Raw genomic sequence first — 19,371 nt, forward strand, 5'->3', positions numbered from 1 at the left:
CTGAAGCAGATCTACCTATTGTAAAAGTATTTGTATGCTACAGATACGAGCAATGCCCATCAAGAGGAGCCTAGGACACAACTAAGACTGCAAATGTGGGTAGCTTCTACCTACTTTCTTTTCATTACATTTTTAGACTATAGATTATGCTCAATTTTTAAGCCAAAAATTATGAAATATTCTCATTGAGTATAGGAATATTATATTATGTTAAGCATCTCTAAAGATTCTAAAGAATTTGGCTAATTTCGATTGAGCTTTCAATAATGGGCATGCTTTTTAAAAAAATCTAATATTCAAATTAGACATTTAATTGAATATCAAAACAAATGCACTGAACTTTCTAATAAGTTGGCTCTTGATTTCAAATTTATCATCTTTTTTCTCTTGAATATTCTTCTCTGCATAATACCTTCATTGTAATTATATTAAAAAATCAGTGAAAGCAGAAATTTAAAAAAATAATAATAAAATAACTCCAGGTTTGTTTGGTTTGGTTGGTTTTTTGCCCTTGGCATCTGTCTTCACATGAGTCACATATTGTTTATTCTTTTCATCATTTAATAGTAAATAAACATGGATATCTGAATATTGTATGAAACAAGGACAAAACTACAATGCAGAGTTCAAAAGTATTCTCAGAATTATCTTTTCACTTTATCCTCTGTTTGTCTCTTATTCTGATATCCTGCTTACTTAGTTACCATTTCTAGAAATCCATATATTCATCTATGGAGATGGGGACATATCTCATTTACTATTGTATTGTCAGAGCCTACCACAGTACTCTATGTGTGGTAAAAGTCCAATAAATATTGGATAAATATAATCATAATTAGTTAATAAGGGAAAACAGCTGCCAAGAGAACATTATTTACTTTCTATTTCAAAGGAAAGGTAGTATAAAGAAAATTAAAATGAGACTCAACTAGAGTGTGTTACAGGTAAAAGCTGTTTAATTAAGAACTTCAATAACTTACAGTTTATGGTGCTATGACAATTTCTGGTATCTAGAAGAATAGACTCATCTGTTTTTATCATTGAAACAAACAAACACAAAAATAAAAAGAAGAATGTATAGCTATCTTGCCCCCCCTTCTCTTTAAGTGTGAATATGCTGAGATCAATAATGACTGAGATTAGTCGCTTCTGTATTTTATTTTTGAATACTTAGTTTAATTTTGTTTTAAAATTAATAAATCACAAAGTTAAAATGAACAAGTTCATTTAACTGTCTTCCCAGGTAGTTATTATTATTATTATTATTATTATTATTATTATTATTATTATTATGTTTTAGTCATATATTTAAAAGAGGAGATATTTAATATGTCAGCCTAACTGGAAAAATGTGTCTTTGGCATAGGTGATTTTCAGAACAAAAGCTCATCTTTACAAGAGCTTTGTCCTCTGCTTTGATCTTAAAAAACAGAACCTGGGTGGAGAGTGACAGAGCAGAAATATCAGATCTGTCACTGAGAAACCAATTTTCTGAGAAAGACTGGAATCGATGTAGAAATGCAATCCGTTTTCAAAGTTGGAGCCAGAGCAATCCTACTTTTCTTAAGAAGTAGAGTTCTTACCCAAATGTCCAACAACGATAGACTGGATTAAGAAAATGTGGCACATATACACAATGGAATACTATGCAGCCATAAAAATGATGAGTTCATGTCCTTTGTAGGGACATGGATGAAACTGGAAATAATCATTCTCAGTAAACTATCGCAAGGACAAAAAACCAAACACCGCATGTTCTCACTCACAGGTGGGAATTGAACAATGAAAACACATGGACACAGGAAGGGGAACATCACACAACCGGGCCTGTTGTGGGTTGGGGGGAGGGGGGAGGGATAGCATTAGGAGATACACCTAATGCTAAATGACCAGTTAATGGGTGCAGCACATCAACATGGCACATGGATATATATGTAACAAACCTGCACATTGTGCACATGTACCCTAAAACTTGAAGTATAATAATAATAAAAAAAGTAGAGTTCTGCTTCTCTCTAGTCTCTGCTTTCACTAATAGAAAATAGCCAAGTTCACAGCAAGCATACAGTTGAACATGTAAGTTATACTGATGACACAACTCATCTTTAATTGCTTGCTGAAATAACTGAACAACATCTTCTGAGTTTCCTAGAGATTTATGTATGGCACCAAGAAGCAAATACTTTAATCCAACAGATGAATTATCCACTCACTGGTGAAATTTGACTAATTCCTCTATAGGCTGGGAACAGAACAGTTTGGAAGGGCTTAAGTATAACACTTCGGTAGATGCCAGCACACAGGGCAGTTTGGTTAAGGTTTGTTTCCAAACTCCCTCTGACTTTTTCACAGAGAACTGTTCAATTTGGTTGTTTTTCCTTTTGAAGAGTGTGTGAGCTTCTTTAAAGACAAACTGTGCCTCCCACATCACCAGTGGATTCCTGACAAACTGCAGTTAAACAGGCAGATAGCACTGGGACCGTCTGAACCCTTTATTTTTTTCAGCCTCTCTAAGGAATCAAATTTATCCTTGCTTTATTTATTCAGCTTTATCATTTGGCACCAACCAATTTCATACAGACAGACATGTTGAATTTCTCTCAGATGTATTGCAAGTTCCAAAGCATTATGAAAACGAGTTGAGACACTTGATTTGTCATGACTTATTATAAAGGACACAACTCAGGAACAGTCAAATAGGAGAGATGCACAGGGCAAGGTATGCAGGAAGGGGCATAGAGCTTTCATGCCCTCTCAGGGCATGCCACCCTTCCAGAACCTTCATGTGCTCACCAACCTAGAAACTTCTATTTTTAAATGACCTGAATATATATGCCATACAAATGATTGAAAACAACAACAACAACAACAACAAATCAACTCCATGGCGGTCACCATGTTAGATCTGTTGAAATGCTACAACAGGCTAGGCACGGTGGCTCAGGCCTGTAATCCCAGCACTTTGGGAGGCCGAGGCGGGCGGATCACCTGACGTCAGGTGTTCCAGATCAGTCTGTCAAACATTGGGAATCCCCGTCTCCACTAAAAATACAAAAATTAGCCAGGCGTGGTGGCGCGCTCCTGTAGTCCCAGCTACTCATGAGGCTGAGGCAGGAGAATCATTTAAACCCAGGTGGTGGAAGTTGCAGTCAGCTGAAATCGTGCCACTGAACTCCAGCCTGGGTGACAGAGCAAGACTCTGTCTCAATACATGCAAACATACATACATAAATACATACATACATACTACAACTATATTAATTAAAATAATAAGTTAGTTACACAGAATAAAAGAGGCATCTTAGTGATCCGCCTTTTGGAAACAGAAAAACCAGTTTTCTGGGGGAAATAAAGCATTATGTATGAAAGTTTATTAAAGCATTTAGTTGACAGATTGCTTCTATAACCTTTGTTCTTGTTTGTGAGAAACATTTATAAGCCTATGCTTCTAAAATCGATAAACTGATACTCTCATTCACAATTAAAATGAGCAAGACAGGTTGGTTTTAGCATACAATAGCATTTTTATGGACTCTCATTTTTTTCATGGGCCACTTAGCTGTAAATAATCCATGCAAATAGCAATTAGACCTTTCCTGGTTTATGCATACACACATAATGATTATTCAAGTAACAGAAATGTTTCAAGCAGTTTTCTATATAAGACATGGATATTTAAAACCATATGTTTGAAAGGTTAATTAAATGGATTTGAAATAAAATACAAGATAATTCAGAATGGTGAATTTCTGTATTTTTCAGATCAGTACCTCCACATACTGTAGCAAACAAGTCAAAAACCTGTTGAATTTTCTGTTACCATCTTACAGTGTTTTAAGTCTTTCCTGTTATGTTCAATATTTTTTCTTAAGTAAAGAAAAAAGATGAATATTATATTTAACTATAGTAGTATCAGCATTGATACAGTACTAGTATCTTATTTAATGACCTTACTTAAATTTTTCTTATTGTTCCATTGCTGTAAGTGACAAAAATCTGGTCCTAGATCCAAGGCAGGATTTTAACTTGCATTGAGTTGTTAAATTTCTTTAATCTCTCATAATCTGGAACAATTCCTTGGATTTTTGTTGTCTTTGATGTCCTTGATATCTGTGGGATGTTCCTCTATTTACATATTTGTATGATGTTTATTTATGATTAAATTCAAGTTAAACATTTTTGGCAGGGTTACCAGATGAAATATTTCATCCTTCTCTGAGCATAATGATAGGAAGCACATGATTTCTGTTTGTCCCATTACTGATGAGCTTAACTTGTTTTGCTGAGTTCAAGTAGTGTGTGACTTCTGCTCTTTGATATTACTATCTTTCCATTTCTAATTAATAAGTAACTTGGGCAAGTACTATCTTGAAGTTATGACCAAGACCCGTGATTTATTTTAACATTGTGATGAAGTATCAACAGAAATTTCTGGGAGGATTATGGCCATTATACAATTAACTAAAGAGACATTAAGACTCACGTTGAGTAGAGTTAAAGAGCTGTGCAGTGAAGGATCTTCAGTGACAGGAGTGAAGGCAGAGCATGTTCACAGATGCAGAGCAGTTGGAATATTTCTTGAAGAAAGGTGAGTTTTTTCTTCTGTTACTCCCTTTTCTGTAAAATAGATGGCAGAGTATCAGCTTGATGCAAGAGGCAAGGAGATGTTAGAGGTTTGATGAGAGAAAACGTTCATATTGGAAGTATTTGAGAGTTCATAACCTAGGGGAAAAATAGGAGGATTGCTTAGTAGAAATTATAAATTGCATGAGATATATAAGTATCTCCATTCACATAAAATCAAAAGAGTGAGCATAGCTGTTTCAATTTTTTCCAATTGTATACTTCTTGCATACAATCACTGAAGAGGAAATTAATTGGTTTTAATCATTAAAATTTGAGATGAGAGATTTTCCCAGCAAGTATAAGAAATGTAGAGCAGGGAAAGAAAATGATGAAGCCCTGTCTATATGTTGGGTAAAGAAGAAAGGAAGAAAACGATAGGTGTGGTGAAGTTTAAAAACTGGTAGTGTCAGTAAATTAGATGATGCAAAGTGTTGGAATAATATCTGGAGTAGAATACTGGAGTAAGTAATCTTGAAAAGCAGATGAATTCAGTCAGTAGCTAAATGTTTTAAATAATTTTGGAAGTGAAACATTTATTGATAACTATATGTATATGTGTGTGTATATACACACACACACACGAACATACTAGTGTACCAGGGTGCACTGTGGAATAGTGCAAATTAATAAGACAGGATGTGGATGATCTGATGACATTTTTATTTTTCTTGGATGAGAAGTAATATATATCCTGTCAATCTCTTTGAAATAGGGAGGAAATCTGTTTCACCAACTCACCTGCCTGTTTTGTAGTTGACTGAGTGACAGACTATATATCCATCATCTAATAGTACTCAGGGAAGCATTATCCTGAAGCTATAACCAAAATTGTGCTATTATTCTTATTTGTCATAATTATTATTCCATGTCTACAGAATGTTTGTTGAAATCTTCCATTTGGAGTCAGGAAAAGTTCTTCTGTTGTCATTACTGTGTAGCCTGAAGTTAGTCACCTTTGTAAAAACTAGGAGAAGACTATTTATCCACTGGCCGCTACTGTTTCTCCTATCCCACACCCATAAAATATTAGCATAGTGATCATGGCAAACCCCCAATATAAAAAAGAGATACTCAATTGTGTCAATAATTGAGAGAATAAACATGTAATAAATAAAAGTATGTTATTTTAATACCTGTTTTTGTCTTATTTAATTTTGGCTGCCATAACAAAGCATCGCAGACTACATGGCTTATAAACAACAGGAATTTATTTCTGAGTTCTAGAGGCTAGAAGTCTGAAATCAGGGCACCAGCATGGTCAGGTTCTGTTGAGGGTCCTCTTCTGGACTACAGATTGCAGACTTCTCATTGTATATTTATTGTATCCTCTTGTGGCAGAAAGAGGGCTCAAGAATTCTCTGGATTTTTTTTTTTTTAATAGAGACACTAGTGCCGTTCATGAGGGCACCACCATACCAAGTAATTTCTTTCCAAAGACTTCATCTTCTAAAATGATCACATTGGGGGTTTGGATTTCAATATATAAATTCCAAGGTGACACAATTATTCAGGCCATTGTAGTTAACATAATTTTTTTTAGAAATTTAATTGCACTCTTTGAAATATTTAAGAAGAAATATGAGAAGAAAGAATACGCCCATAGTAATGCATTTTAGTGAAGATTAAAACTGTTGTTAAATAGCAGAATGGAGAAGTAGATTGTGTAATGCCAGGGGGCAATGCAATAAATAAACTATGGCTATTTTCACGACATGGATACATTTCACAAATGTTCATACGGAAATGTACACAAGTCATAAGTATGCAGCTTAGTGAATTATTACAGTGTAGAATGGAAGATTACCTCACCAATTAAGAAAGAATAAGTAAAAAAGGATATTTGAATTATTGCAAAGTAAATATTTAATGAAGTAACACATTTTCCCAGTGAGATAGGCAAAGACATAGAAAGTGATGAAAAGATGAGTTAAGTAGGTACTCCACACATTTTGCTTGGGGATATATCCATATACCCATTGATGATAATGGGTTAGCTAGTCACCAGCAACCAGTTCTTTAAATGTTCACAGCCTATGACTCAGCAATCTCACTTCTGGGAACAGATTTTGTAGATATATTTGCACATAATTTTTAAAATAATAGCAAAATAAACTATATATATATGTTTATATATAAAGTTTATATAAGTTTATTTGCTATTATAACCTTCATATCTATTAATTGTGTAGTAATTGAATAAATGATATATATGGAAAAATAAAATAGCTCTCTTAAGAAACACACATAAAATGTGAAATATGTTGCATTTTGTAAAGTGTATATAACATGTTTAATTGTGTGCTTTATACTTTCAATTTGTATTTGATGAATTATATATTGTTTTCTTGTTCAATAATAGATAAACAATTTAGACTTTCTTTTATTCCCAAAGAACATACTGTAGCATTTATTTCTGAAAGCATTCATTTCTTTCTGTCTTAATTTATTAGTATCTTTAGTGTAAGTAATACCTTTCTTTTAGGTAAGTTATGCCTCTTTTACATAAATAAAAACCTCTTTATTTTTGAAAACTCTCCTATTTTCTGAGTTACATGTTTATTTTATTTACTTGGTTTTTAATTATTTTCTTAAACAATTTTTAAAATACATTTTTATTAAGATGGAGTGTCACTCCATCTTAATAAAATTAATTAGCTCTTAATTTGTTGTTAAATGTTAAGTATACCTTATGTAGGAAGCATGTATTTTGTTTTTTTTAAAATTATCCAGTCTCTCAGCTCTTTAATTGTTATATTTAATTAATGTATTTCAATATAATTAATATCATTGTTGTGGCGGGGACTGTTAAGACCACACCCAGGTTTGATAATTCACAAAGAGGATTCATAGGACTGAGAATATAGTCATACTCATGGCTATTACTAATTACGGTGAAAAGATACAAAGCAAAATCAGCAACGTGAATAGATGCAGGATAGAGTCTGGAGGAAAACAGGTGCAGCTTACAAAGAGTATTCTCCTATTGGAGTTATACAATGCATGCTTAACTCCTCCAACAAATGTTGTGACACCATGCGTTGTAGAGACTCAATGTCCACAGTTTTATTAGGGTCTAGTCATGTAAGAACCCTATTCCTAGCACATATGAAATATCAGACTTGCAGAAAGAAATTATATGTTCAGCATAAGCCATATTGTTTTTACAAGTATTTCAGGCAGGGTGAGCCACTCTTCTTAGTTCTGAGAAGAGTGGGAACTTTCCCAAAATCCAGGTTCCCACATGCCAGACAAAAGGCAACTTCGCCAGCAGGTCTTTATAAGGACAGCAACCTCAGGCCTTCTATCTTACCCCTTTCTAAGCAGCCATACCTTTGGCCCTTGGCCAAAGTTTCCTTACAGCATGGCCTCTCTTCCAGATTGCATATTGCTATGATTTTAGTTTAATTATTTAGGTAATCAAATTTACAGGATTATTTCACTCTTAATGGATTACAGCATGCTGCCACATGAGAAATGCCCCAACAATTTTGAGACAACACATAAAATAGCCAAGAGCATTTGTAATCTTCCCCAGGCAAGGGTGAATAACAAAACTTCCAAAATTTCTCAGTGGCTTTACAATAATAATGATATTTTTCACTTATGTCACCTTTTGGCAGCTAAGAGTAAGCTGCAGTTCTTTGCTTCTACGTTTATTTAGCTTATCTATGTGTCTTCTCTCTTACGTCCTAACTGAAGGATCAGTGGTTACAGGTGTAACAAGATGAAAAAGCAAGACAGCAGGCAAAAACCAGCTATGCCTCTAAAAGCTGTTGTAGTTATCACTTCTGCTCACATGCCGTTGGCTAAATCAAGTTACATGGTGAAGCCCAGCACTAATTCTGGAAGGAGGCATACTCTTCCCACTGGAGAAGGCTGTATCACACGACAAAAGAAAGGAAGGTCAATCTTTCTGAGAAAAGAATGAGTGAATAAAAGGGAACTGTTATACCTTTAATATTTACTGTTTCCACATGATGGTCCAAATGCTTTATATATGTTATGAGGAATTATTTACCTTATTTCAAAGAAAAGCAAAGTTCAGTATAATTCTTCCTGAAATATTTAATAATGAGATAGTTAATTTAGTTGTGTCTGAAATTTTTAATGTATCAATGTAATATTCAGCAATTTATATCACAAAAGTATGCACTTAGACTTTAGAGATTTTAGTATAATCTCAAATATATTTATAGACTTTACTAAAGTTACAGATATTCTGTTCATTTCACTATTTTTTTACACACACATACATATATACTGATCATAAAATTATTCAGCCACATTGGTGGCTATATGCTATAATTGTATCTATGAGAAAATATGTTGTTCATCACAGCAAAATATGAAAGCTATTACATGCTGCTACAGATTGAAAACTTTACTTGATGATGTGTGGCTATGAGTAATAGAAACAACGTTAACTACAGCAATATATTTGTTTATGAAAATACAGAATATTTTATATAGGATCTAGAAATTTAATATTATTCTTATTTATATTTCAGATTCTTTATCTATAAAATTGTGATAATAATCATTTAAATTTCATGGGATTTCTTGTAAGTTAAACTAATTTGTAGAAAGCATTTGGATCATTGTATGAAAATAATACATATTTAGCATCAATGTGTGCATTTTTATTTTATCCACATAAAATACACCAAAACTTAAGGAAAATACCAACTTTATTCTTTATTACATAGTATTTACTTAGTATTATCAAAGATATTTATCTTGAATATTAACATTTTAACCACACACAGTTCAATATCAAAAGTTTCTCTAAGTCTTCACAACATTTGACAAGGGATTTTGGACAGTTGAAGGAAGATAAATATTGGCTTGGAAATAAAAAAATAAGCTTGAAAGATAGAAAAACTTAAATGTATGGGACTTTGTAATTGACTGTATAGCAAAGAATGTCAATGATACTTGAAATGTTATGGCTGTATACAGAATGGAGGATAATGGTGCAACAGAGATAAGAAATAAAGTAGAAGAAAAGATTTAGTGGAAAATTCAAGATTTGAATTTTACTAGTTCAAAATGATGACAAAAACCTAATTTTTAAAGTTTTAAGTAAATGTGCATTAACCACAGAAACTCATGCTCAGTGCAATCCTATTAAGACACAAGTATCTGCCTTTTAAGGATACATATTCTTGAATTAATACAAAAATTGATACCACTGATGTAAAAGTGAAACAAAAATCTTGGAATTCGACTTGTAATCAATGTCTATCAGATTTAATAAGGACACTAAAATTTGTAAGAAGTCATTTCCCTATTAATCCAGATTTGCATTTTAATAGAGAGAAGTAAAATAAACTTCATACAGATAATATATCATAATATATTATCTGACAATATAATCTGATTATATGTGATTAACAGATAATATTTTTTCTCACTCTTTGGACTTTTATTTTCTGTCACTCTCCACCATTCTTATGATAAGTTCTAGAGAATTAAATTAATTTCATTATGGCTCAAGAGACGAACTATCTTCAGTACTGACTTTAAATATGAATTAAAATTTGCCTTGATATTCATTACCAGGAGAGGTTTCCTACATCTGGTAGCTGTTTGAATCAACTCCTGATTTCCCCTGATTTTCCTTGATCCAAGACAAACATCCCTAGGTGCTATAAGTTACTCTTTTTGATGACTCAAAAATATAATATTTTGGTGAAATGAACTTCCAATATTTTTAAAATTATCATCTGGGCATGTTTAGATAGTTGGAGAGCATTAAACATATCTATTGTCATTAATTTCATGGAAATGAATTTGGGAAATTATCTGATAAACTAAGGATGCCACTGTTGGAAAGCACTTGACTCTTCTCTGGTAAAAAGTTAATTAAAACATCATTCTGCTAGCATGTTTGGCTCTCTTTGATGTTCATGTAATTATATTATTTGGATATGATCAGATTATATGCAAAAAACAGAGGTAGGCAAGTTAGAAGATTAGAAAAACAATTTAAACAACTTGAGTCAGAACTTTTTGCAGGGTAATTTCCCATGCTTAATCTGATTTCCAGCTATTCTTACATAATGAATTCATTTGAAATTTTCTAAGAGGTTTGAGCAGATTTTCTTCTTTGATAGGGCCTATTAATGTGAAAGTGAACATGACGAATGGCCTTTGCTATACATCTGACTTCAAGCAGCCAATTTTGTAACCTTGAAAATCTGTCAGGGAAAGCACCAGATAACAGAAAAATAAAACTAGATTCATGAAGAAAAGAGAAAAAACACCATAAATAACTCCTGTAGTTATCACTTATCAAGCTACTACATGTATTCCAAATACCAGATCATATGTTTATGTCTACTGCTTCAGTAATTACTACTTAAGAAAGATTAATGCAGAAAGAAAATTAAAACAGAACAAATTGAAGGTACAAATAATATTCAACTTAAAGGAGCACACTTTTGCATAACAAAATAAGATTCTCAGTATATTTTTAAATGAAATTAATTTACTGAGTTGTTAAAATTGTGCAAATTAATATTTCTCAAAAACAGCATTTATTAAACATAAAAAATTATGTTTTACTTTAGAATAAGCACAAGATAAGTTTATCTTTTTAAAGTATGTAGTATGAAATTGTATTATTTACTGAAGGTTTCTTCTGTCTATAAAATACACTATGTAGATAAATAACCATGCTAGTACACCAATTGCTACCAGTTACAAGCTGTTTCAAAGAGAAATTACTTTTTCTAAGTTAATCATTAGAAACATCTGCTAGCAAAGCAAAATAAGTGCCAAATAAGATTTTACATTTTTAAGCAAAAAGGAATACACTTTAAAAATAACCCTCAAAGTTATTTTAAATAGCCCACTTTTCACTCATATGATTTTGCCTTTGGGAAGACACAAGATGGAAAGTATCTTCCTAACTACACACACACACACACACACACACACACGCTGTTTTAGGCAGATGTTTTTGCAGAGGCAGGGGAAGAGAGGAAGATTTAGGATGTGCTCTGGCCAAGCAGCTCAAAAATTTCTCTATCACAGATGAATAAGCATCCCTACCAAACACACTGTCACCGTCCTTGTAGTTCTGTGTAATAGATAATAAAAAACCATCTGTCCATTGCAGCAATTTGCCAGGAGCACAGCCTAACGTATTTCATTTTACTAACTTAAAAATGAAATAATAAACAGTATTTATGAACAAAGTTTATTTTTTTCTCCAATGTTTGAAATGAAGTGTTCTATGACTAACTTGACAAAATAAGTTATGGAAATAATAAATTTTGTGGTTTATAATGATAAAACAAAATGCCTGTTTTTGACTCCTTCAAAAAAGAACAACAAGAAAAAAAAACAAAACTAAGGTTAGTTTTGATTACTCTTTCATATCTACTTTTCTTTAAAAAAGTCAATAAAGTTTTTTTTTTTTAGATCAGTTTCAGGGTTAAAGAAAAATTGAGCAGAAAGTAGAAAGAGTTCTGTATACTTTCTGTCCTACTGCCCTTAGTTTTCCCTATCATCGATATCTTGCATTGGTGTGACAGATTTGTTACAATTGAAACAATAGTGGACCGGCGCAGTAGTTCATGCCTGTAATCTCAGCACTTTGGGAGGCCGAGGTGGGCGGATCACCTGAGGTCAGGAGTTTGAGACCAGCCTGACCAACATGGTGAAACCCTGTCTCTACTAAAAATACAAAAATTAGCCGAGCGTGGTGGTGCACACCTGTAGTCCCAACTACTTGGGAGGCTGAGGCAGGAGAATTGCTTGAACCAGGAGGCGGAAGTTGCAGTGAGCCAAGATCATGTCACTGCACTCCAGCCTGGGTGACAGAGCGAGACTCCAGCAAAAACAAAACAAAACAAAACAATACTGACACTACAGATATTATAACTAATATCTATAGTTTCAATTATGGTTCACTCTCTGTGTTGTAACACATCTATGGGTTTTGCCAAATGCATAATATCACATAGCCACCATAACAGTATCATTAAAAATTCAAATTTTTATTACAGTGTTATACACAGTACATAGAGTGTTATTGCTCTTAGAACTCCCTGACTTCATCTATTCATCCCTCTCTCTCATCCTCTCAACCCCTGGCAACTACGGATATTTTTATTGTCTATAACTTCACCTTTCCCAGAATGTCATACATTATGCAGCCTTGGAATGGTGCACTAAGTACCTTCTCAGATTGGCTTCTTTCACTTATTAATATGAATTTAAGGTTACTTTGTGTATTCTTGTGGCTTGATGGCTCATTTCTTTTTGTCACTAAATTTTGATAGAGGTATACACCTGTAAAGCCATTAACACAATCATGAAAATTGGTGTAGTCATCAGCCCCCAAAATTTTTTTGTCACATTTTAAAATTAATATAGTATTTTTGAGAAGTTTTAGTGTTGTGTATTTGTTACAGTTATTGAGCCACATTAGATACATTATTTTTATTATTATTATTATGTAAGATGGAGTTTTGCTCTTGTTGCTCAGGCTGGAGCTCTTGTTGCTCAGGCTGGAGTGCAATGTCACAATCTCAGTTCACTGCAACCTCTGCCTCTCAGATTCAAGCAATTCTACTGCCTCAGCCTCCTGAGTAGCTGGAATTACAGGTGTGCACCACAATGCCCAGCAAATTTTTCTATTTTTAGTAGAGACTGGTTTCACCATGTTGGCCAGGCTGGTCTCGAACTCCTGACCTCAGGGGATCCTCCCACCTTGGCCTCCCAAACTGCTGGGATTACAGGAGTGAGCCACCATGCCCAGGCTACTTTGAGTTAATTGTAATGAAAGTTGTAAGGTCAATGTTTAGATTCATTTTGTTTTTTTGCATGTGGATGTCCAGTTGTTTCAGCATCATCTGATGAAAAGATGAGTTTTTTGTTATTGATCGCTTTTGCTTCTTTGTCAAAGATTGGTTGACTATATTTATTTGAGTTTATTTTGTGGCTATCTGTTCTATTCCATTGATCTATTTGTTTACTTTTTTTTTGCCAATACAACACAGTCTTAATTATAGTAGTTTTATAACAAAACTGAAGTACAGTAGCTTTAGTCCTCAAACTTTGTTCTTCACTATCATCTTGGCTATTTTTAGACTTTTGTTTCCATATAAATTGTAAGATCAGTTTATCAATATCTACAAAGCAATATGCTGGAATTATGAGTAGGGATTCCTGGAATTAGTGGGTCTGGATGGAAAAACTAACTTATTAACAATATTGAATCTTACTATCTATGTGCATGCAATATCTTTTTATTTATTTAGGTATTCTTTGATTCTTTCATCAGAGTTTTGTAGTTTTCCTCACTGAAAACTGGTACACATTTTGTTAGACTTATACCTATTATATTATGTGTTGGTGCTAATGTAAATGGTGTTATGTTTAAATTTCAGATTTTCATTATTCTGATCATGTCAATAGATGGAGAAAAAGTATTTCACAAAATCTGACAATCATTTATGGTGAAAACACTCAGGAAACTAGAAATAGAGGGGAAGTTTGAAAACTTGACAAAGAGTATCTTCAAAAATAATTCTACAGCTAACATCATACTTAAAGCTGAGTACAATGGACCAAATACTCATGACCTCCAAAAATTCGTATGTTGAAATCCTAATTCCTGAGGTAATGATATTGGGAGGTAGGGCCTTTGGAAAGTGATTAGGTCATGAGGGCTGAGTCTTCATAAATAGGATTAGTTCCCTTATAAAAGAAGCCCAAGGGAGTCCTCTCGCCCCTTCTACCATGTGAGGACACAGTGAGAAGGTACCATCTATGAATTAGAAAGTGGCCCATCACCAAACACAAAATCTGCTGATGTTTTCATCTTAGGCTTACCACTTCCAGAACTGTGGGAAATAAATTTCTGTTGTTCATTAGCTACCTATTATGGCATTTTACTATAGAATTTTATGGCATTTTGTTCTAGAAGCCTGAATGGACCAAGATAGTAAGAAACTAAATGTTTTCTCACTAAGACCAGGTACGAAAAAAATGTCCCCCTGGCCACTTTTTTAAAAGACCATTGAAATTTCTAACTAACACAATAAGACAGGAAAAGAAAAACATAAGGTATACAGAGTAGAAAGGATGAAATAAATCATCTTTGTCCACAGATAACATAGTTGTCTATGTAGAAAATCCTAAAGAATCAACAAAAAATTCTCCTAGAAATAATAATAATTATAATAAGATTTCAGCATAAAAGGTTAAAATTAAAAAGTCAACCACTTTTATATATACTAGCAATATATAAGTGGAATTTGAATTACACACACAATACTATTTAAAATTAGCGGCCCCCAAAATAAAATGCTTAGCTATAAATCTAACAAAACATGTATAAAACATATATGAAGATAACCACTAACTCTGATGAGTGTAATCAAAGATAAACCAAATATTTAAAAATATATTATATGTTTTTGGATAAAAAGACTCAAATTGTCAAGACATCAGTTCTTCCCATCTTGATCTACAGATTCAATGTAATCTCAGTCAAAACTCCAAAGAGTTATTTAGTGGATGCCAATAAATTAATTCTAAAGTTTATTGAAGGGCAAAATACCCAGAATAGCCAACACAATATTGAAGAAGAACAAAGTTGGAGGATTGACATTACTCAACATTAAACTTATTATAAATATGCAGTCATGAAGATAGTGTGATACTGACAAATTAATAGATAAATAGATTCTCAAAACAGAATAGAAAGCGCAGAAATAGACCACCTGATCTTTAACAAAAGAGCAAAGGCAGTACAATAAAACAAATACAGTATTTCCAACAAATAATGCTGGAGCAACTGGATATTCATATGCTAAACAAAATTAATCTAGACATAGACATTACAATCATTATAAAATTAACTCAAAATGGATTACAAACTAAATGTAAAATGCAAAACTATAAAACTCCTAGAAGCTAACATAAGAGAAAACTTAGATGACCCTTAGTATGGTGATAAATTTCTAGCTACAACACCAGAAGCACAATCTACGAAAAAAAAAAAATGGATAAACTGCACTTTATTATAAACATCTGAAATTTATGCTCTGTGAATGACCATGTTATGAGAATAAGAAGACAAGCCACAGACTGGAAGAAAGTATTTGCAAAACACACATCTGATAAGATATTCATATACAATGAACTCTTCACTCAAAATAAGAAAACAAGTTACCTGATTAAAACTGGGCCAAAGATCTTAAGAGGCACCTCACCCAAAAAGACATACAGATGATTAGTAAGCTTATAAAAACATGCTTTATACCCTATGTCATCAGAAAATGAAAATTTAAACAACTTTGAGATAACACTACACATCCATTAGAATGGTAGGTACCAAAACCTAGAACACTACCACCACCAAATGCTGGTATACACACCGATAGAATGTATAAAACCAAGAGTAAACTCTAAATTCAACTATGGATATGGGGTGATTATGATGTGTTAATGTAGGTACATCAATTGTAGAAGATGTACCATCCTGGTGGGGATAATGACAATAGAATAAGCTATGCATGTATGGGGACAGGGCTATATGGGAAATCTCTGCATTTCCTTCTGATTTTTTCTGCGAGTCTAACACCACTTGGAAAAAAATGTCTTAAGAAAATTTTAATTGCTCATTACTAAAATATAAGAAAGCAATTGACTTTGTATATTAACCTTGCATCCTATCGCCTTGCTATAATTTCTTATTAGTTCAAGCAGTTTTGTTGTTGTGCATTCTTCGGGATTTTTTACATAGACTGTCATGTCATCTGCAAGCAAAGCCAGCTTTATTTTTCTTTCCTAAACTGTATATACTACTTAACTTTTATTTACTCTTTTCTTATTGCATTAGGCAGAACTTCAGTACAATGTTGAATAGATGTATGCTGTTAGCTATACTTTTTTGGTAGATGATATTATTCATCGATTTGAGGAATACTTCCTCTAGTCCTAATTTACTGACAGCATTTATCATGGATGAGTGAAATGATTTTTCTGCATCTATTGGTAAAATCATATGATTTTTCCTCTTAGCCCGTTAATATGATGGATTACATTAATTGATTTTCAAATGTTGAACAAGTTTTGCATCTCTGGAATAAATCTCATTTGGTCTTAGTGTATAATCTTTAATACACTGATAACTTTGATTTGCTAATAAATTTTTGAAGATTTTTGCACTTATGTTCATGAGAAATATGGTCTGTAGCTTTCTATTCTTGTAATGCCTTTGTCTGGGTTTGGAATTATAGTAATACTGGCCTTATAGAAATAATTACGAAGTGTTGTCTCTGCTTCTATTCTATGGAGAAGATTGTAGAAAATTATTATCATTTCTTTCATTAATGATTGATAGAATTCCCAAGTGAACAATTCTGGGACTGGTACTTTCTGTTCTAAAAGGTTATTAATTAATGATTCAGTTTCTTTAAAATATATATAGGTTCATTTATTCAGAGGATCTCTATGTCGTTATGTGAGTTTTGGCAGATTTTGTCTTTCAAAAATTTATTTCATCTAAACTATCAAATTGTAAGGCAGAGAGTTGCTCATATTTCTTTATTATCCTTTTAATGTCCATGAGGATCAGTTTAGTTAGCCCTTTCTTCAATTCTGATATTAATAATTTGGGTCTTTACTCTTTTTCTTCGTTAGCAGGGCTCGAGGCTTATCAATTTCATTGATCAACAGTTATACTTTTAGTATTATGTTTTACTTATGATTTTTTATGATATTCATAGCTACAATTGAGATGGTGATGCATACCCTATAGAATACACAGAAAATGTTGTAGATTTTTAAGAAAATCCCAGGTAGTGGGATTTCAACTAAATTGGAAAAAAAATTACAATCTTTAGACAGAAAATGACATTAATCTACTGGTTATATTTTTCAAAATGCATTTTCTTACATTGAATATAATTAATTGTATAAAGAAGCTGTACTGATTGCAATGTAATCCGTGGAAATTTTGTTATTTAAATACAGATAAATTTTAAAATTTAAATTTTATATTAACATATGGAGTACTGAAAGTGTAAGCTATCTTTCAAAATTTACCCCATTCTCTCAGATAGATATGATCAAAAAATTTCCATTATGAGAGGAGATATCCCAGAAACGTGCCCTAAAACAAGATTTAAATAAAAGTAGTTTACTTTGAAAGTGATCTTTGAAAGATCTAAAAGTGGAGTCTAGAAGTGAGACAGGGCAGGGAAGAACACTAAGGCAGGTTGCATGGAAGAGCAAGTTATCATTATATTAAGCAAGGTTTACTCATGCCAAGGACATCTGGGACTGATTAGACAAACCCTGTGAGTTTCCCCACCTTAAGCATGAAGAGGCTGGGGTTCATCATTGAAGACTGCTTCTGAGGATATTAATACTCTGATACTCCAGACCTATCTCATGCATGGGCTGAGCAAAGCCCACCGGCTAATAGTCACTTGTGTTTGCAATAAGAAGCCCATAATATGGTTGAAAAAAATAGGTAAAAAGTAGTGTAGATAAGGCACTGATAATGTCTGCTACAATCTACCCCTTGAACCACTAAGATCTACTGGTGATACTTCATGTTGACTTTAAGGACACTGATTCTTCCAGGTGATGGCTGGTTATAATTTCTTTTCTTTTCTTTTCTTTTCTTTTATTTTATCATTATACTTTAGGTTTTAGGGTACATGTGCACAATGTGCAGGTTTGTTACATATGTATCCATGTGCCATGTTGGTTTGCTGCACCCATTAACTCATCATTTAGCATTAGGTATATCTCCTAATGCTGTCCCTCCCCCCTCCCCCCACCCCGCAACAGTCCCCAGAGTGTGATGTTCCCCTTCCTGTGTCCATGAGTTCTCATTGTTCAATTCCCACCTATGAGTGAGAACATGTGGTGTTTGGTTTTTTGTCCTTGCAATAGTTTACTGAGAATGATGGTTTCCAGTTTCATCCATGTCCCTACAAATCAAAGGACATGAACTCATCATATTTTATGGCTGCATAGTATTCCATGGTGTATATGTGCCACATTTTCTTAATCCAGCCTATCATTGCTGGACATTTGGGTTGGTTCCAAGTCTTTGCTATTGTGAATAGTACCGCAATAAACATACGTGTGCATGTGTCTTTATAGCAGCATGATTTATAGTCCTTTGGGTATATACCCAGTAATGGGATGGCTGGGTCAAATGGTATTTCCAGTTCTAGATCCCTGAGGAATCGCCACACTGACTTCCACAATGGTTGAACTAGTTTACAGTCCCACCAACAGTGTAAAAGTGTTCTAACCTTATAAAAGGGAAAAAAAAAATGAAGAGTAGTTAGATAACCTACAGTTCTCACTGCCATAGCTCACCTCCGAACCAAAAATTGGTACTTATCATCACCTTCCTCAACACTCATTCTAGATTTGCTTTACATTTGGCCAGGATTTCTGATCATCTAGTTTGCTTGTCTGGTGTCTCAAGCTACATGTATACAATTAAGATGTTTAAACAACTGGTTACTCGGCCGGGCTCTGTCCGTGATTGTTGGTTCAGTGCTTCCTGTGCAACAGATGCTGCTTAGTGGGCAGTGATGTAAGAAATAAAGCTGTGGGCCTGGTGGTTCATACCTGTATTCTCACCACGTTGGGAGGTCGAGGAGGATCACTTGAGGTCAGGAGTTCAAGACCAGCCTGGCAGACATGGTGAAACCCCATCTCTACTAAAAATACAAAAATGTGCTGGGCATTGTGTGC

The 19,371-nt window shown here is 33.5% G+C and overlaps 1 pseudogene; it reads right to left on the bottom strand.

The window, feature by feature from the left end:
* Positions 1 to 309: 309 nt before the first annotated feature.
* LOC116481063 (tetratricopeptide repeat protein 39C-like) overlaps positions 310 to 19,371 on the bottom strand; it is a 54,535-nt pseudogene continuing 35,473 nt past the window's right edge.

Source organism: Hylobates moloch, unplaced genomic scaffold (genome assembly GCF_009828535.3).
Source record: "Hylobates moloch isolate HMO894 unplaced genomic scaffold, HMol_V3 SCAFFOLD_3, whole genome shotgun sequence".
In the NCBI taxonomy this organism is placed as follows: Eukaryota; Metazoa; Chordata; class Mammalia; order Primates; family Hylobatidae; genus Hylobates; species Hylobates moloch.